The sequence below is a fragment of the Sus scrofa genome, chromosome 18 (assembly GCF_054392235.1).
Source record: "Sus scrofa isolate SSC_HxYL_T2T_F1_AM1 chromosome 18, Sscrofa_HxYL_maternal_Yorkshire_Landrace_v2.0, whole genome shotgun sequence".
Classification (NCBI taxonomy): Eukaryota; Metazoa; Chordata; class Mammalia; order Artiodactyla; family Suidae; genus Sus; species Sus scrofa.
The window spans coordinates 12,386,286-12,405,017 of NC_139400.1; the positions used below are offsets into that span (position 1 = coordinate 12,386,286).

At 43.6% G+C, this 18,732-nt stretch overlaps 1 protein-coding gene across 8 annotated transcripts in view; it reads right to left on the reverse strand.

The window, feature by feature from the left end:
- DPP6 (dipeptidyl peptidase like 6) overlaps positions 1–18,732 on the reverse strand; it is a 1,001,611-nt gene that overhangs the window by 298,213 nt on the left and 684,666 nt on the right. The window contains exon 1 of one of the 8 annotated variants that reach the window (XM_085005075.1): positions 17,945–18,098. The exons of the other annotated variants lie outside the window; for them this stretch is intronic. The gene's annotated coding sequence lies outside the window, so the exon portion shown is untranslated. Of the gene's footprint in view, positions 1–17,944; positions 18,099–18,732 lie in introns of those variants that run through there. 8 annotated transcript variants of the gene reach the window in all.

An 18,732-nucleotide genomic window follows, 5' to 3' on the forward strand; every position in this document is an offset into this window, starting at 1 on the left:
CCTATATGGATGTCTGTTTTTTCACTCTTGTGTTCAGATCGTATGGGTTTTCTCCTGAATTCAAAAGCTAAGTAAAATATCTGACACATGTTTATTTTCTAGCAACATAAAATCATGAGCCTCCTGATTTTTACTTTTAAAAAAAGTCTTCTTCAATAAAAGTTCATTATTCGCAAGGGATGGACAAAATTTCCCAGGTGGACGTGGGGGAAAAAAATCACGAACCATTTGAAATGTAATTCTGGCTACGAACTCGTGTCGAAATGAACCAGCTTGCAGATTGAACAGAACTGTTTCTTAGAAGACCAGACTATCAAAAGCAGAGATTCTTCAAAAGTCTTGAAACCTTAGAGGCTTCTGAAATTCACTGGTCAGTGAAAGATGGCGCTCATGTTATTCCAGTGCCATAGCTTGTGAGTCAATCAGTAATTACTTCTCAGAAAAGCAGCATCCTTCGTGATTCTGTGGGCCATCCGTTCGCATCGCAATGCTAAGAGCCGAATCAGCGTGGACCATCCACAGACTTCGAGCGTCAGGGATTTTCCAGTCTGAGTACAGAACACATATTTTTTGAAAAATCCGATCGGCATGACACGGAGGAAGCAGAGCACTGCAGAAAGTAAACTCAGGCTTTATGTCAATACTGTTGACCCTACGTGATGATTATGGTACAAATTAGCAAATAAAAGGACCTAGAGATTGAACCAAAAGGGTCCCCTTTATCTAGGCTTCCATGAGAAAAATCACCTTCTACCGACAAAGACTAATGAATGGCCTGAAAGACAGAAATTTCAGTGTTTCCCTTAAAAAAAAAAAAAAAAACTGATGAAAAATGCCAAAGGTAGTAGACAGATTGTTGAGGGAAGTTTGGAATAGAAGTCTGAACACATGGCTTCTATATCAGGCTCGCCTCAGACAGGATATGCCAGAAGTACCTACTGAAAGTTGTAAGCAGTGTCCTTAAAGGGATCTCACACGCTATTCTCCTCTCCCTTTTTTGTACCTGCTAGCAGGAATGCTGTTATGATGGCTGGTGCTACAGCAGCCATCTTGGACCTTTCAGCAATCTTGGAAATGAATATAGGAGCAATACAGACAGAGCATAGAACCTACCTCTCGACTTGGCTATGAGAAGTAAATTTGTCAGACAATTAAATTTCATCTTGTTTAAACCAGTACCGATTTCATTTTTCTGTTGCTCAGAGACAAATCTAATCCTAATAAAGAGATGAAATCTAATTTCTGAGTTTGGAGTCAGGAGACTGGTTTGAATCCCATGGTAGCAGTCTCCTGAGTCAAGTTACTTTATCTCGGTCTTTCATTTTCAATACTAAAATGCCTTATTTTTCCAAAGGGGTAACTGCTGATTCATTGAGATCAGCCATATGAAGACATTTTGAAAGTAAGAAAAAAGAAAGAATAATTTGTATAAATAAAAGATGCTCTCTCCACCTGCAACACTCAGATCTCTGAAAAGGAGAAATGGTTACATCTTTCTACCAAACATTCACCTATTATGTTATCTGTAAAGAAAATAAATGTTATGAATCATATTCCAGGAAAATTTGGGGTAGGATGTGTAAAAAAAGATTGCCTCTGCACAACTCTCGTTCTTCTGACTCAAAAGTAAACAAAAGAATTCAAAATGTAAGAAGCAGGCAGACTGGTATCCCACACAGAATGAGGAAAATCCTTACATGAAGCCATTCTGTCTATTCACTGGGGTGGAATAGCCGAGAAACAAATGATTAGAGGTTCTTTCACTCTCTCGGGGAAAGTAGGCAGGTAGCCTTTGAAAGAACCATTCACTGCTTCAGACCTGCTTGTTTGTGACTGTCAAGCCTCAAAGCGCCTGATTATACCGAGGACGCTGGTGGGCTGTTTCTTTCAGAGCAGACCTGGCATGTGTAACAAATATGAGACCTCGATGGCAGATCGCTCCCCACGTTGAGTGGCTGCCCGGGTCTGTCGGCTTAGTAGACGGTGGAGCCTAACGGAATGGCTCCAGGAGCTGTGGAGGCAGAGCTCACCTGCCCAGGCTCCTCCTCCAGGTGTGGGGTGGTGGGGGTGGGGAGGGGGGCTCAGATTATCACCCAATGATGTCATGATCACAAATCCACCTGTCTTCCGACTCTGCTCTGACCCAAGAATCTTTCCCTTGGGGCTTTGAACGGCAGAGACTTTGCTGCAAGAGTCAGAGAAAATCAGGCACTTAGAGAGTCAGAACCAACCAATCCGAAAGCGCGGGGGTGAGGCTGGATTAGGGCGTCTGAGGCCACGTGGGCGGAGCACCTGTCACACACTATCATTAACATATCGTCATAATTGTATGCATGGGAGTCCCTGCTTTATTTCACAGTGGACTGAGAACCCACCTCTCATGGTCGATTGTTAGCCTGAGGTATGAGACAGGCTCACCTTTACTAGCAAGTAACTGTAACTTCAGACTATGTGACCTTTTTGTGTGTCTCAACATTCCCATCTGAAAAAAGGGGTGTGAATGGCATCTCTCTTAATGTGACAATAGAATAATGTCCACACGCAACTGTTAAGTGCCACTAAGCTGCATAACACTACTAGCAGCCAACAACTGACGCCTGGGTAGTCCTAGGAAAATTCAGATGTCACAGGAATGTTTACATGTGGGGCTTGATATAATTCTATGTACATAATTATAACATATGATTAATTTATATCGTTATCTGATATAATTATATAAATGTAATACAATTATAATACAATTATATTCATGTAATTATAATCTGAAGGTCTAGGATTACGACAGTTCCAAGGTCATATACTCCCAATATGACTTTGTATTTTATCATCTAAACCAGGACACGTGAAAGCGCAAGAAGGGTGACGCTCTAATAATCACACTGGGGCAAGTGACATCAGCAGGACATACGAACACTGGTTTGTCCCAGCTTCAGCAGAGCTCAGGTGCTGTTCACTCATTACTAAGGCGCACACTGGCAGAACCACATTTTCATATTTACCCGAAGGGGTTAAAATGAAAAGGCCTAACGTCATTGAATGGATCTAATCCATCCACTCTGATGGATCTAAAGGAAGAGGAAGATGAAACTTGAGCTGTCGGGACTGTAAGCCCGATGATTACACTCCATGCATGTCCTAGATAAAGACTCCGTCCTAGAAGCAACGAATCAACCCTGACTCAAAACACCGATTGCACTGTGCTTTAACAAACATAGAATAAGGCACAGCTGGTCTTTAGGGTACAGTACCCCGTCATCCACAAAATCGATGAACCGTGTTTCAAGTCTTCCGTGGTGAAAGAGGTTATTTTTACGCGCGGTGAAGTGCACTCGTTTTAATGGTACGCATTGCGGTCAAAAGCAACATCGCAAGCTCTGGTCAGTAATGAGTTCGGTCCTCTTTGCTGATGGGACCCTTCAGCTCAATTTATAGCCACTGGTCCAGCAGATAAAGGTCATCACTGCGTCTCATTTATCAGAACTGATAGCGGAGGGATAGGGTGAATGATACTGAAATTGCGATCTGCAGTGGAATAGGTCTGTTCTATTAGGGAACGGATTTTTTTTATGTGCCTGAATGCTGTCACTTTCCCCCTTTCCTGTTTTTGTTTGGTTGCATTTGTTTTCAGCGCATGCAGCTGCCCTGATTTACATGTGTGCTCTGTCACGTGTTAACCCCGGAGGGCACGGCCATCAGCTGGGTGTGACTAAAAAGGCCAAGCTTCCTACTCCCAACCCCATGGAATCAGAAGGAAAAGTTCCTCCCCACACAATAGTTTTATATCACGTTTACCATACAGAACACAGTGGTGTCACCAGATCAACACTGGTAAATGTCATGGGAGCACACACACAACATCCACACCCACCCACACACACACATGACATATAAGCACAAGACATACACACACACAAGACACATACACACAAGACACACACAAACACACAAGACACACACATACACAAGACACAAACACACGACACACACACACGACATATATACACATACACACACTAGACACACAGACAACACACAAACACAAAACACATACACACAAGATACACACAAGACACACACATACATAAGACACAAATGCACAAAACACACACACGATACGCACACACAAGACACATACACAACACGACACACATACATGACACACGCATGACACACACAACACACACACACAAACACGTATACACCTACCCAGCTGGTGCCCAAGTATCTGACTAAACAATGGCCTGATCCTCCAAACCCCATCCTGGGTTTACCTCTTCGGTTCAATTCATTCACCAAGTATTTCTAAGGCCCCTTCTATGCCGGCCCCTGTGCAAGTGCTAACCTCTTACTGCATGCTTGCCCTCCCCCGGCAGCACTGCTGCCCACGTCCGCCTGGGCACCCAAGGAAGACACTCTGCGATGTCTGTTAGAGGGACAGAGATTCAGTCCCCTCTCCCTTTCATGGAACTGCCCTACAATCCAACTTGGAACGTCAACTAATTACTGATCAGTTAGGCACTGACAGAGGAGCTACGGAAGATAGGCAGTGACCTCGGCTCAGGCTCAAGGCTTTCCCCACCACCCCAACCTCAGGGCTACGTTTTCTATGATGCTCGCCTCGTGTGTCACCCTCTGAAGGGACAGATCGTGTTATGTTTTCATGTGTTTTCACATAACCAACACACAATGGACAATTCAAAAGAAAAACTATCGGCCAATAAGAAAACTATCGGCCAATATCTTTGATAAATATAGATGCAAAAATTCTCAACAAAATCTTAGCCAACCGAATCCAACAACATATCAAAAAGGTCATACACCATGACCAGGTAGGGTTCATCCCAGGTTCACAAGGATGGTTCAACATACGCAAATCAATCAACGTCATACACCACATTAACAAAAGAAAAGTCAGAAATCATATGATCATCTCAATAGACGCAGAAAAAGCATTTGACAAAGTCCAACATCCACTCATGACCAAAACTCTTGCCGAAGTGGGTATAGAGGGAACATTCCTGAATATAATCAAAGCCATTTACGACAAACCCACAGCAAATATAAGACTCAAGGGAGAAAAACTGAAAGCCTTCTCACTCAAATCTGGAACAAGACAGGGATGCCCACTCTCACCACTGCTCTTCAACATCGTTTTGGAAGTCCTAGCCACAGCAATTACACAAACAAAAGAAATAAAAGGCATCCATATAGGAAGAGATAAAACTGTCACTGTATGCAGATGACATGATACTATACATAGAAAACCCTAAGGACTCAACCCCAAAACTACTTGAACTGATTCATAAATTCAGCAAAGTAGCAGGATATAAGATTAACATTCAGAAGTCAGTTGCATTTCTGTATACCAGCAATGAAATATTAGAAAAGGAATACAAAAGTACGATACCTTTTAAAATTGCACCTCAAAAAATCAAATACCTCGGAATACACCTGACCAAGGAGGTAATGGACTTATATGCTGAGAACTATAAAACTTTAATCAAAGAAATCAAAGAAGATGTAAAGAAATGGAAAGATATTCCATGTTCATGGATTGGGAAAATCAGTATTGTAAACATAGCCATACTACCCAAAGCAATCTACAGATTCGATGCAATCGCCATCAAATTACCCAGGACATTTTTCACAGAACTAGAACAAACAATCCAAACATTTATACGGAACAACAAAAGACCCAGAATCGCCAAAGCAATCCTGAGAAACAAAAACCAAGCAGGGGGCATAACTCTCCCAGACTTCAAGAAATACTACAAAGCCACAGTCATCAAAACAGTGTGGTACTGGTATCAAAACAGACAGACAGACCAATGGAACAGAATAGAGAACCCGGAAATAAACCCTGACACCTATGGTCAATCAATCTTTGACAAGGGAGGCAAGAACATAAAATGGGAAAAAGAAAGCCTATTCAGCAAGAATCACTGGGAAACCTGGACAGCTGCATGCAAAGCTATGAAAGTAGAACATACCTGCACACCATGCACAAAAATAAACTCAAAATGGCTGAAAGACTTAAATATAAGACAGGACACCATCAAACTCCTAGAAGAGAACATAGGCAAAACACTCTCTGACATCAACATCATGAATATTTTCTCAGGTCAGTCTCCCAAAGCAATAGAAATTAGAGCAAAAATAAACCCATGGGGCCTAATCAAACTGAAAAGCTTTTGCACAGCAAAGGAAACCAAAAAGAAAACAAAAAGACAACTTACAGAATGGGAGAAAATAGTTTCAAATGACGCAATGGACAAGGGCTTAATCTCTAGAATATACAAGCAACTTATACAACTCAACAGCAAAAAAGCCAATCACCCAATGGAAAAATGGGCAAAAGACCTGAATAGACATTTCTCCAAAGAAGATATACAGATGGCCAACAAACACATGAAAAAATGCTCAACATCGCTGATTATAAGAGAAATGCAAATCAAAACTACCATGAGATACCACCTCACACCAGTCAGAATGGCCATCATTAATAAATCCACAAATAACAAGTGCTGGAGGGGCTGTGGAGAAAAGGGAACCCTCCTGCACTGCTGGTGGGAATGTAAACTGGTACAACCACTATGGAGAACAGTTTGGAGATACCTTAGAAATCTATACATAGAACTTCCATATGACCCTGCAATCCCACTCTTGGGCATCTATCCGGACAAAACTCTACCTAAAAGAGACACATGCACCCGCATGTTCATTGCAGCACTATTCACAATAGCCAGGACATGGAAACAACCCAAATGTCCATCCACAGAGGATTGGATTCGGAAGATGTGGTATATATACACAATGGACTACTACTCAGCCATAAAAAAGAATGACATAATGCCATTTGCAGCAACATGGATGGAACTAGAGAATCTCACACTGAGTGAAATGAGCCAGAAAGACAAGGACAAATACCATATGATATTCACTTATAACTGGAATCTAATACACAGCACAAATGAACATTTCCACAGAAAAGAAAATCATGAACTTGGAGAAGAGACTTGTGGCTGCCTGGGGGGAGAGGGAGGGAGTGGGAGGGATCGGGAGCTTGGGCTTATCAGACACAACTTAGAATAGATTTACAAGGAGATCCTGCTGAGTAGCTTTGAGAACTATGTCTAGATACTCATATTGCAACAGAACAAAGGGTGGGGAAAAAGATGTATACATGTAAGAGTAACTTGATCCCCTTGCTGTACAGTGGGGAAAAAAGTAAAATAAAATAAATTTAAAAAAATAAATAAAAATACAATAATTGGGAAATAAAAAAAGAAAGAAAAACCCAAAAATCGTGATCGACAAAAGGCTGGGAGCATGTGGGTGAAGACAGGAAATTAGGTGACATTTTGGTGCCCGGAACAACCAAAGACCTATTGTCCTAACCAAAGAGTCACCAAAGTGCCAAAATGAACTGCACCAGAGACAGCTGAGCCCTGGTCCTTTCAGAAATGTCACTGATTATTGCTCAACTACGAGGGCAAATTTTGCAAGTGCGACAATTTGATTTCCCCTTGTGTTTCTATTCTCTTTTTCTATCTACTGAAACCATTAGCAACTAAATATTTCAATTTTATTTTTATTTTTGCATTTCATGCATGTTACATTTCTTAGAATAGCCCTGGCTTTCACCATTACTCTATGAGCTACTTCAAAGTATAGGATGCTGTCAAGTGAATAAACCATTGTTTTCCCCCAAATCGATCTGCCTGGTTGCTTCTCCCTGTTACAGGAGTCAGCCACGTGTTCACAATATGTGCCCTTAATGACTGTGAGTCATAGTTTCTTGCATTGGTTTATGTGATGCATTTCTCCTCGGAGACCTTCCCTGGCGCTTAACTCTAGGTCCGTGTTCTCCTTTTGGTGGTGGGCAATTTTCTCAGTGCCTTCTCAGACTGGATAAACGCACTCTTGTCTCAAGTCTTCCGGACTCCATGCATTTTGGATGCTTTCCTGCATCTGTCTGAACCAATCACCACACAGCTTTTCCAGGGGTCCAAGAGGTACTTTTGGAAAAGTCTTACGAAATGAAATTAAACAAAATTATGCCACAACAGATTTCACTGGAATATCACCAGGCCCAAGAAGGCATCACTAATTCTATAGAGAGAAGAGAAAGGAGCACAGGAGAGCTAGCAGGTGTGACGCAGTCTCACCAACGCAGGTTGTTAAAATTCTCTAAGCTCCAGGGATGGGTGGGCGGGGGGAGGTTTGCATTGTGGAAATTTGGAGCTGGAAGAAATACGGGTTCAGCTTATTTATTTCATGAACACAGAAACTCAGACTCGGAAAGAATGCACGTCTCTGCCTGGCTGAGGAATAAGACGTGGTCCTCTTGCTGCCGCGCCATCCTGCGTCCCCGTGTCCTGCTGTGTCTGATGGTTGCGGAGTTTAAGAAAGGAAGATACCACAGAACCACTCAATGAGCAAACAGGACACAACTCTTCAGCCATACGGATGCCAGGGGGCAGTGGCTAACTTTTTTTTTTTTTGTTTTTTTGGTCTTTTTGCCTTTTCTAGGGCTGCTCCCGAGGCATATGGAGGTTCCCAGGATAGGGGTCTAATTGGAGCCGTAGCCACCGGCCCCAGAGCCACAGCAACACAGGATCCGAGCTGCGTCTGCAACCTACACGGCAACACCGGATCCTTCACCCACTGAGCGAGGCCAGGGATCGAACCCGAAACCTCATGGTTCCTAGTTGGATTCATTAACCACTGCGCCAGGACGGGAACTCCAGTGGCTAACCTCTTGAAGGGCCACACAAGATCCCCCCCAAAGTAAACTTCACGTCAGACTGTCGAAATCAGATAACCTCTCCAGCCACCTCTGCCTCGTGTCATAACAGGCTCACCAACAAGAACAATTCTGTTTGAATGGAAGAAAGAGAGCTGGGAATGAGTTGTTGATTTGTACATAAAGCATATTTTTTTTTCTTTAGGCCTCATTTCCTAAAGTGTTGTTGTCAAAAGGGCCCCAAAGCTGCCTTGTCTCCTTAGGTCAACCACCACTTGTGGGTGATTTCTGAAAACAGTTAGAATTCCTAAGACACGCATGGTGATGCCCTGAAAACACTGAACACAGAATTACCAACCCATTCCAGCCACCCCACTTCTGGGTGTACTCCCAAAAGCAGGGAAAGAGACCCAAACACGTGTACACTCACAGTCACAGCAGCACAGCCCACACACGCACAGTGGCCAAGAGGTAGACGAAACCCATGTTCCATCTGACAGATGAGTGGATACAGAAAATGTCACACACACACACACACACACACAATGGAATATTATTCAGCCTTCAAAAGAAAGGAAATTCTGACACCTGCTACCAACATGGATGAACTTTACAGATGTGATGCTACGTAAAATAAACCTGATACAAAAGGAAAAATACTGCATGGTTCCACTTAAATGAGATCCCTTTGCAGCCAAATCTACAGAGACAGAAGGCAGCAGGTGGGTGCCAGGGGCTGGGGGGCGGGGAGGAAGGGAGAGGTAGTGTTTATGAGGGCGGAGTTTGTTTGGGACGCTGAAAAGGTTCTGGAGACGGTGGTGGCGATGGTTGTACAGCAACGTGAATGTTCTGAACGCCTGAAAACGGCACACCTGAAGCAGGTACATCCCATATTATGCGAATCTTACGACAATTGAAAGAAAAGAATTCCTTGGAACAGGAGAATGGATTTGATGAAGAGCCAAATAAAGAGAGTCTGAAAAAGTGTGTAGCTGTGGATGTAAACACCTCTTATTTTCGTTCAGCCCCAAGTTCATGGCTTTGGAACTCACAGCTTCTGAAGAAAATTTCAGCATGAAATTACTGATGCTAATTTAAGAAAGTCCTTCGGGCCAGGCAAGCACTTCTCCGACGCCTCACCCCTACCCCACCTCCCTCCACCTGCTTTCCTGAGTCACTGCTGGGTGGCACGCGCCCGGGGAGTCCTTGCTCTTGGGTGATGCCGAGGTCCAGATACCAAGGACACTGTCCAGGACGGATCAGGACGGCAGGATGAGAGAGCGTGAAGCTTGCTTCCCACCACGAATGCATCAAAACTACCTCCACGGAAAGCCAAGGGGAAACTGGTGGCGGGACTCCTGTACAGCCAAGGCTGTAAGAGAGACACACACAGAATTGGGGGGAAGGGAAGCGGGGCTTTCGGGCAGGGACCTGTGCCCTGGGAAACGCCTCTGGGTGCAGATCTGTTCTGCGGAGCAAGCCACAGATGGGGTCCCCTAATCCCTGGATTCTCTGTGGGGGAGACAAGCCCTGTGGTGGGGCTGGAGGACCACTGGGACCAAGAGAAGGCTGTGGGAAGCCTGGACTCCACTGGTGATGAGCGTACATGGGCTGACTCGCCCTGAGGGCGGGGAGAGCCCTGCTGGGCTTCCCGGGACCCTTTGCATGCGCCCCAGCCCAAGCCCAGCCCATGCTCCAGCCTTGCTCATTCCACTGAATCAGAGGCAGCCAGTGCCGGGGGAGAGGGGACTCTGGGCAAGGAAGCATTAACAGAGCAGAAGCGTGAGTGAAACCAAAGTTGAGGAGCAGGGCACAGAAGCCACAGAAAACCATGCCGCTTACCGCAGGCATGGCTCTGGAGGACACTCAAAGGAATTCTGTAATTGGATGGATTTAGGGCCTTCAGGCCGAAGAGAAAAAGCGAATGATCTTTCTCAGGGATGCTCTCAGGATACCTTTCATAAAATGCAGTGTTATTCTCCTACCAGCTATGGAGGTAGAGCCACCCCCAGACTGCAGAGCCAAGGGTGGTGCTTCCAATTCTGGCGAATGCCACGAATTCACCAGAGCGCGTCTCCGCGTGTGACATCTATTGGTGGACATCTCAGTGGTGACTGCGTCTGTCCTCACAGACGTTACCCATCCAGAGAGGAGACTGTGTTGAGCCAGCAGTCGCCGGCCCCCGGGCGCTGAGCACGCGTCGTCATCCGCAAGGACAAGGCTCGGTCTCTGCCGATGACCTCACTCCCTGCCTGTCGCCGGTGACTTCTGTTTATCACACAGGATCGGGGATTTTATTTGCCATCCAGGGTGACTGGGCACTAATGGTCTGAGGGTGACTATTTTCTGCAGAAGGAACCACTCTCATCTCCACCTTCTCCGCAAAGATGGTCCCCTTCCACAAAGGGGCATGACTCCTTGCAAAGCAAATGAGAAGAGCTTTAAAACGCTGGGGTTTTTTTCAGCTTATAATTCTCTTTTCTTCACCTGAAAGCAAGGTTCGAAGCTTTAATGACGCGGCGTCATGTTTGGCAAGTTTGAAGACATTTTTTTCCTAATTCCTATTAGAAGGATCGATGAGTCTATCATGAATAACCTAAGCTTCCCAAAGTGCTTTATGTAACATTACACATAGAAATACATGGGGACACTTTAGTGACCAGAAATAGAAGGGGAAAAAAACCCCTGTCATTTCTGTGATAAGATTATCTTTAAGCCAATACAGATTTCCCAATGCTATTATAAAGAATCTGTCGCACAGATTTAGAGCTTTTTCCATTAGCTGAGCAATCAAAGTTAAAAGGAAATTACGTTTAAAAGTATATATGACGGAGAGAAAGTGTGTATAATGTTTATGAATGGAGTGCCATAATCCTAAATTTAAAAAACACAGCTTCTTGTCAATGACCTCAATTTTCTTTTTACAGCTGTATCTGCGCCATATGGACTTTCCAAAAGTTCCCAGGCCAGGGGTCGAATGGGAGCTTCAGCCAAGGCTTACACCACAACCACAGCAACACCGGATCTAAGCCGCATCTGCAACCAACACCACAGCTTGTGGCAATGCCAGATCCTTAACCCACTGAGCAAGGCCGGGGATGGACCCTGCATTCTCATGGAGGCTATGCTGGATCCTTAACCTGCTGAGCCACAACAGGAACTCCCTCAGGGACTTTCATCCTTAATGACGGGATGAATTTGGTGCAAGTGGATTCCGGTTCTACGAACAATCGTGAAACTGATCAGGTGATGGTTTATGGCAAGAGTTACTCTGGCACACATCTAGAGGACTGTGTTGCATTAATAATTGAAAAGTTTAACAAATCCTGTTAGGGCATGAGGGAACTTATATTACCAACTAATAGCTGAATACATCAATTTCATGTGAAAATATAAAAGCAATTAAAACAACACTACAGTAGGATCCTATTAGCGTCTCCATAAAAAGTTGGGATAATGGACTATTTGCATGGCTTTCAATTCAGTTACATCGGGATACAATACATTTTATGGGCTATACCATGTGTTTACTAATCTGCTTTAGGATTTTGCTCAAATTCACCTTTTTTGGCAATTAATACAATAATTTCTTTTTTTTTTTGTTTTGTTTTGTTTTGTTTTGTCTTTGTGCTATTTCTTGGGCCGCTCCCATGGCATATGGAGGTTCCCGGGCTAGGGGTCGAATCGGAGCTGTAGCCACCGGCCTACACCAGAGCCACAGCAACGCGGGATCCGAGCCGAGTCTGCAACCTACACCGCAGCTCACGGCAACGCCGGATCGTCAACCCACTGAGCAAGGGCAGGGACCGAACCCGCAACCTCATGGTTCCCAGTCAGATTCGTTAACCACTGCACCACGACGGGAACTCCAATACAATAATTTCTGATTTTCCCCTAGTCTTTCAGCGCCTCTCTCATTGGCCCACACATTCTTAGGGATGATTTACAGTGATTCCGTAATGTCCTTGACACACGGGCTGATGTGGGTTAGGAAAAGCACATTTGATGACTGAATGAAACATCAGCCATGCACCTGCTCTAAATTCTCAGGAACACACAGTATGGCCTTTCTATGTGGCCTCAGGACCAGAGAGAGAGAGGTGTCCAAACTGGCTTTGAACCTGACGCTAAGTATGACAGTGAATCATCTCTCTGAACGGGTGACAATGCTATGACCTACCTCCCTGGGCCCTTACAACTGTTCTTATATCCTCCGAAGACAAGTTCATTGTCAGAGAGTACCAAGTATTTTCTCTCACTCTGTGAGCTGCCTTTTCACTTTCTTGATGGTGCCCTCTGAAGCACCAAAGCTTTTCACTTTTTTTTTCGGCCACGCCCCATGGCATGTGGAAGTTCCTGGGCCAACGATTGAACCCGAGCCACAGCTGTGACAATGCCAGATCCTTAACCTGATGAGCCGCCAGGGAACCCCAGAAGCTTTTAATTTTGGTGAAATCCAATTTATCTGCTTTTTTTTATTGTGTGCCTCATACTTTGGTGCCTTATTTAAGAATCCTTTTGCCAAATCCAGAAGATTGACTCCTCTGTTTTCTCCTGACTTTCATAGTTTTAGCTCCAACATGTAGGTCTCTGATCCACTTTGATATATTACCTGCACACAGCGTGAGGTTAAGGGTCCAGAGTCATTCTTTTGTGTGCGTCTAGTTGTCCCAGAGCCACTTATTAAAAAGATAGTGCCACTCATTTTCATGCTGCGTTACCATATTTTAAGCATTTTCACAGGTATGAAATTGTACTCTCTTAACACAGAAGATGAATGCAATCACCCACCTCTAAGGTTGACAGGCTTGTAAACTATAATTACTGCCTTTCCCTCCTGAGCCTTCAACCAGCCTGCCTTGCCTCTGGAGTGAGGTGGGGCTCCATGCTTGAATTCTAGCACCAGCTGAGGCAGAGCGATGTATCTGACCTCTCAGTTGGGTCTTGTGCTTCCTACTCACCCAACTGGACAAAACTTCTCAGCCTCTTTGGCAGGTAGATGGGCTCCTGTGACAACTCCCAAGCAGTGAGAAATACAGGTGGAAGCGGTGTACACCTGCACGCCCAGCCCCTAAAAGCCTCCTGGGAAAGACTCCCTGTTCCCTTCCTGGGACTGTCACCAAGTCACAGAGTATCCAGTGGAGGAATCTGAACCCTTATACATACCACAGCCACTGGAGGAAGGAACCTCGGTTCCCGAAAGATGGCACACAATAACCCTCTGGGCCAGCCCAACCCTCACGAACTGCAATGTGAAGGAAGAATAACGCTGTGAAGGATCGCGGTGCCCAGGCAGGGCTGGGGTTCAGGTACAGGACAGCAAGGTGGCACTGGACCCCTGGGAGAGGAGACAGCCACAACGGCGGTGGCCATGCAGAGATGTCCCAAGCTGGGAACAAGAGTCAGGGTTGCTTCGCTCAGTCCCGAGTCCCAGGCAGGCAGGGCACAGAGACAAACAGACCAACCATACAGAGCAGCAGCGCAGACAGGCTGACTGTCTTGCTTGCAAAACCAGCAAACAACAGAGAGCGACGAGATACTCTCTTCTCAGACTTGTAATCAGAGGCTCCTTCAATTAAGATGCTGGTGGTGAGATAAGAGCTCCATTCTCCAGGATTTGAAGAAATGTCAAAAATTAGATTGACTCTGCAGTTCCTGCTGTGTCTCAGCAGGTTAAGAAGCCAACGTAGTGTCTGCGAGGATGTGGGTTCAACCCCTGGCTTGCTCAGCAGGGTAAAGATCCAGCGTTGCTGCAAGCTGCAGGGTTCGTCACAGATGTGGCTTGGATCCTGCATTGCTGTGGCTGTGGTGTTGGCTGGCAGCTGCAGCTCCGGTTGGACCCCTCGCCCTGGAACTTGCATATGCCACAGGTGTAGCTGTAAAAAGGAAAAAAAAATAGATTGATTCTGAGTCGCCTGTAAACAAATAGACCTAAGGATAGACAATTCTGGGGATAAATTTGAGATGGATACTATAAAGAACTGTCTCCGGGGGTTGGCTTCCTCCTTAAGAACACACTGAACCACACGGAATGGATCATGTCCAGACACAGGTTGGCTGAGCACAAGCCAGGGATTGCAGAGAGATTTCCTTGTTGTCTGCATTGTTAATGACATGAAATTAAACCCATTCCAGTTCTGTTCCTGCCTCCTGTCCCCACACACGTCTCCACTCATGTCCACAGTACAGCCTTGGTTCAGAAGGCTCCAAGTTCCCTCCCAAAAATATGCTCACAATGTCCTTTCATATGAGCCTTAAAAACCAAAGACTAACACTCCTCTGCATCGCGTCTTCTTCACGTGGAGTTTAAATGTGTTCTTCTTCTAAACTTACTCATTTGGGGATACGTTCTAAATATTCGCCAGATGCACAAAGGTTCATTGTTCAAAAAAAGTTCCCTGTCATTCCACAAGGGCCAAGGGCCTTTAGTAACTCAACCAAAAGTGCTTTGTTTATGAGTAAGTTGCTACTTGATACACTGAATGGTCATCCAAGAAAAAAGTGCCTTAGGAAACTAGATAGTATATTTTGCTCACTTGAAAATCAATTTCTGCATCTGCTGGAGACCTGGGCAAACACCAAGTGGCCCAGACAGGCCTAGAAAACCGTGGTAGAAAATTTCCAGGCTGCCAGAGCAACTTTCTAAGAAAATTGTCCCCAGCTCTGTTAACCAATTGCTATAAGAAAGGGAAAACGTACAAGCACACTCTAACTCTCTTCCTCACTGAAAGTACAGAAAGGAATGTTTGCTAGTGCTGCTCCGGGTTAATCCCATGACCACACCAAGCAGTGTCTGGGTTGGGGACCACTCACTTTTTTTTATCCTAAATACGGATCTTTTTTTTTTTTTTTTTTAGCATTTATATATTTTTATTTCTCTGTAAATAATTCTGGGATTATTACAATGGTAAGGTTGAAACTAGTCTTTTTTTTTCATTTTTGTTTTTGTTCATTCTCCCTACTCTTCCTTCTTTTCTTTTCTTTTTAATATATTTTTTTTTATTTTCCCACTGTACAGCAAGGGGGTCAGGTTATCCTTACATGTATACATTACAATTACATTTTTTCCCCACCCTTTGTTCTGTTGCAACATGAGTATCTAGACATAGTTCTCAATGCTATTCAGCAGGATCTCCTTGTAAATCTATTCTAGGTTGTGTCTGATAAGCCCAAGCTCCCGATCCCTCCCACTCCCTCCCCCTCCCATCAGGCAACCACAAGTCTCTTCTCCAAGTCCATGGTTTTCTTTTCTGAGGAGATGTTCATTTGTGCTGGATATTAGATTCCAGTTATAAGTGATATCATATGGTATTTGTCCTTGTCTTTCTGACTGATTTCACTCAGGATGAGAGTCTCTAGTTCCATCCATGTTGCTGCAAATGGCATTATGTCATTCTTTTTTTATGGCTGAGTAGTATTCCATTGTGTATATATACCACATCTTCCGAATCCAATCGTCTGTCGATGGACATTTAGGTTGTTTCCATGTCCTGGCTATTGTGAATAGTGCTGCAATGAACATGCGGGTGCATGTGTCTCTTTTAAGTAGAGTTTTGTCCAGATAGATGCCCAAGAGTGGGACTAAATACGGATCTTAATTTCAAGAGAGCAAAGTAAAACATATTTCCCTTTCGGGTATATTATGGGTCATCGTCTGTTCCATGTTTTTCACATATTCTATGCAGAGAAGAATGAAAGAGAAATTGCTTTCAACTATGTTATTTGGGAAAATTTAGCTAAATACTGAGAATCGCATTAAATAAGAAAGCAAGACAACATGCATTTCATTTCTCAAAGGATAGTCCTCAAAGTACGAGCCATTTCAGCACTGCAGAGTAAAGGTGCCAACGTGATTCTTTTCCAGATAATTCTACTGCTGTCAAATATATTCTTAAACCCTAAAAATGTAAGAAATATGGGTTTCAATCTACTCAACCCTCACCCCCACAAAAACACACTTCTCATAGGAGCCCAGAAAATTGTGAATATCTTAAAGTCGTTCCTGAAAACCCTTGAAAGCACTGGTGGGGAACAAGCAGGCTTTTGAGTATCATCCAATGTTACGTGTGTCAGAGATGAGAATCAGGTCATTGTGAATACAAAGAAGAAAAAGATTCCACCAAAAATCCTTTGGAAGGAGAAGCCACTTCCAGAATGGCAAGAGTAAGGACCTCTGAAAATCCGCTGCTTTAAAAAGCAACAGGATTGCAAAAATAAATCTTCCCAAATGTTGGCCATTAACCAGTAGCTTCCAAGTATTTGAAATGCATTTATTCGAGAAAAAAGGCTGCATTTTGGTCATAATGCTGAGCTTTGTAGCCTTTTAACTTGTTTTATTCCCATTTTCCTCTCCCCATCTACATGGTGGTCTCAAAACCCAAGAGCTTCACGGTCATAGCCACAATTAAAATCACCAACTTAGAAACTACTGGAGGTGGAAGAACAGCTTTATAGCTCCCCAAAGGCCCACTTAGAAATTTGTCATTATTTCATCTGTCTGGCTGTTTCTTGGAAACATGCACACACAGGGTTTGTTTTTATTTGATCTGACTCACAGCTTGCTCACTGAAAAACCTTTCCCTTGGGGCACTTGTCAAAAACAATCAGTGACAGTTGTTTAACATAGCAGCTGCCTGAGGTGATGATACCAGCTGGAGTAAATGAGAAGTTGACCAAAGACCTAAAAGGAAAAGCTAGGGAATGAAATATCCATGAAGGCTGTGAAAAACTCAAAACATATTTCTGGGAATCGAAGGCTATTTTCATGTGCATGACTTTATGTGTGCCAATGAAATATCTAAGAATGATGTAATCTCTCACCTCTATCTGACCTTGAGACTCTGAGAAAGCAGGAAATAAAGACTATGACAGGGCTTGTTAACTGCCTGACTGAATACTGAAGTTGTGTCCTAAAACACACATAGAGCTTGTTGGTAAAAACTGGGAGATTTATTGGTTCAAAGTATCTAAGGAAATCTCTGTCCAATCAGTATCTGAACACTAAGCAAACCCAGCAGAGACTTTAGTGCCCACACATGGAAAGAATGCAGACTCATTAAATTAGTTCAGGAACGCCATTAAAAATATAAATATCAAAAATTATGACAAATATTAATAAGACCTGGGGGAAAGATAATTTGGTTTCCAGAGTTTCCACACTATATTATTTTAAATGTCCACTGTATAACAAAAATCTACGAGACACACAAAGAAACAGGAAAGTATGGTAAAAATAGCAGTTAATAAAAACTATTCCTGAGGAAGACCAGACATTAGCCATATTTTAAAACCTTTTAACTTATAAATATGTTCAAAGTACTGAAGGAAACTATCTATAGAAAATAATGAGAATTATGTCTCATCAGATTGAGAATATCAACAAAGAGACAGAAATTATCAAAAATGAACCAAATAGAAATTCTGGAAAAGTACAACAGATGAAATAGGAAAATTCACTAGAAAAGTGCAAAATAATATATGAACTGAGAGAAGAAAGAAGCAGTGAATTTGATGATAATTGATAGTATCCAGTCTGAGAAACAGAAAGAAAAAAGAGGAGTTCCCACTGTGGCTCAGCCACAATGAACCTGACTAGTATCCATGAGGATGCAGGTTCAATCCCCAGCCCTGCTCAGTGGGTTAAGGATCTGGCATTGCTGTAAGCTGTGGGGTAGGCCCCAGACGTGGCTCAGATCCTGCGTTGCTGTGGCTTTGGCATAAGCTGGCAGCTGCAGCTCTAATTCCACCCCTAGCCTGGGAACTTCCATATGCCATGGTTGCAGCACAAAAGAAAAAAAGAAAAGAAAAGAAAGAAGAGTGAAGAAAAATCAAGAGCATTTCAGAGACCTGTGGGACATTATTAAGTGTATCAGCATGTGCATAATGGGAGTCTAAAAGGAGATGTGAAAGAGAAAAGAGAAGAAATAATATTTGAAGAAATAATGTTGAAAATTAGAAGAGAAGGGAACTCCCTTCAGTTCATTCTA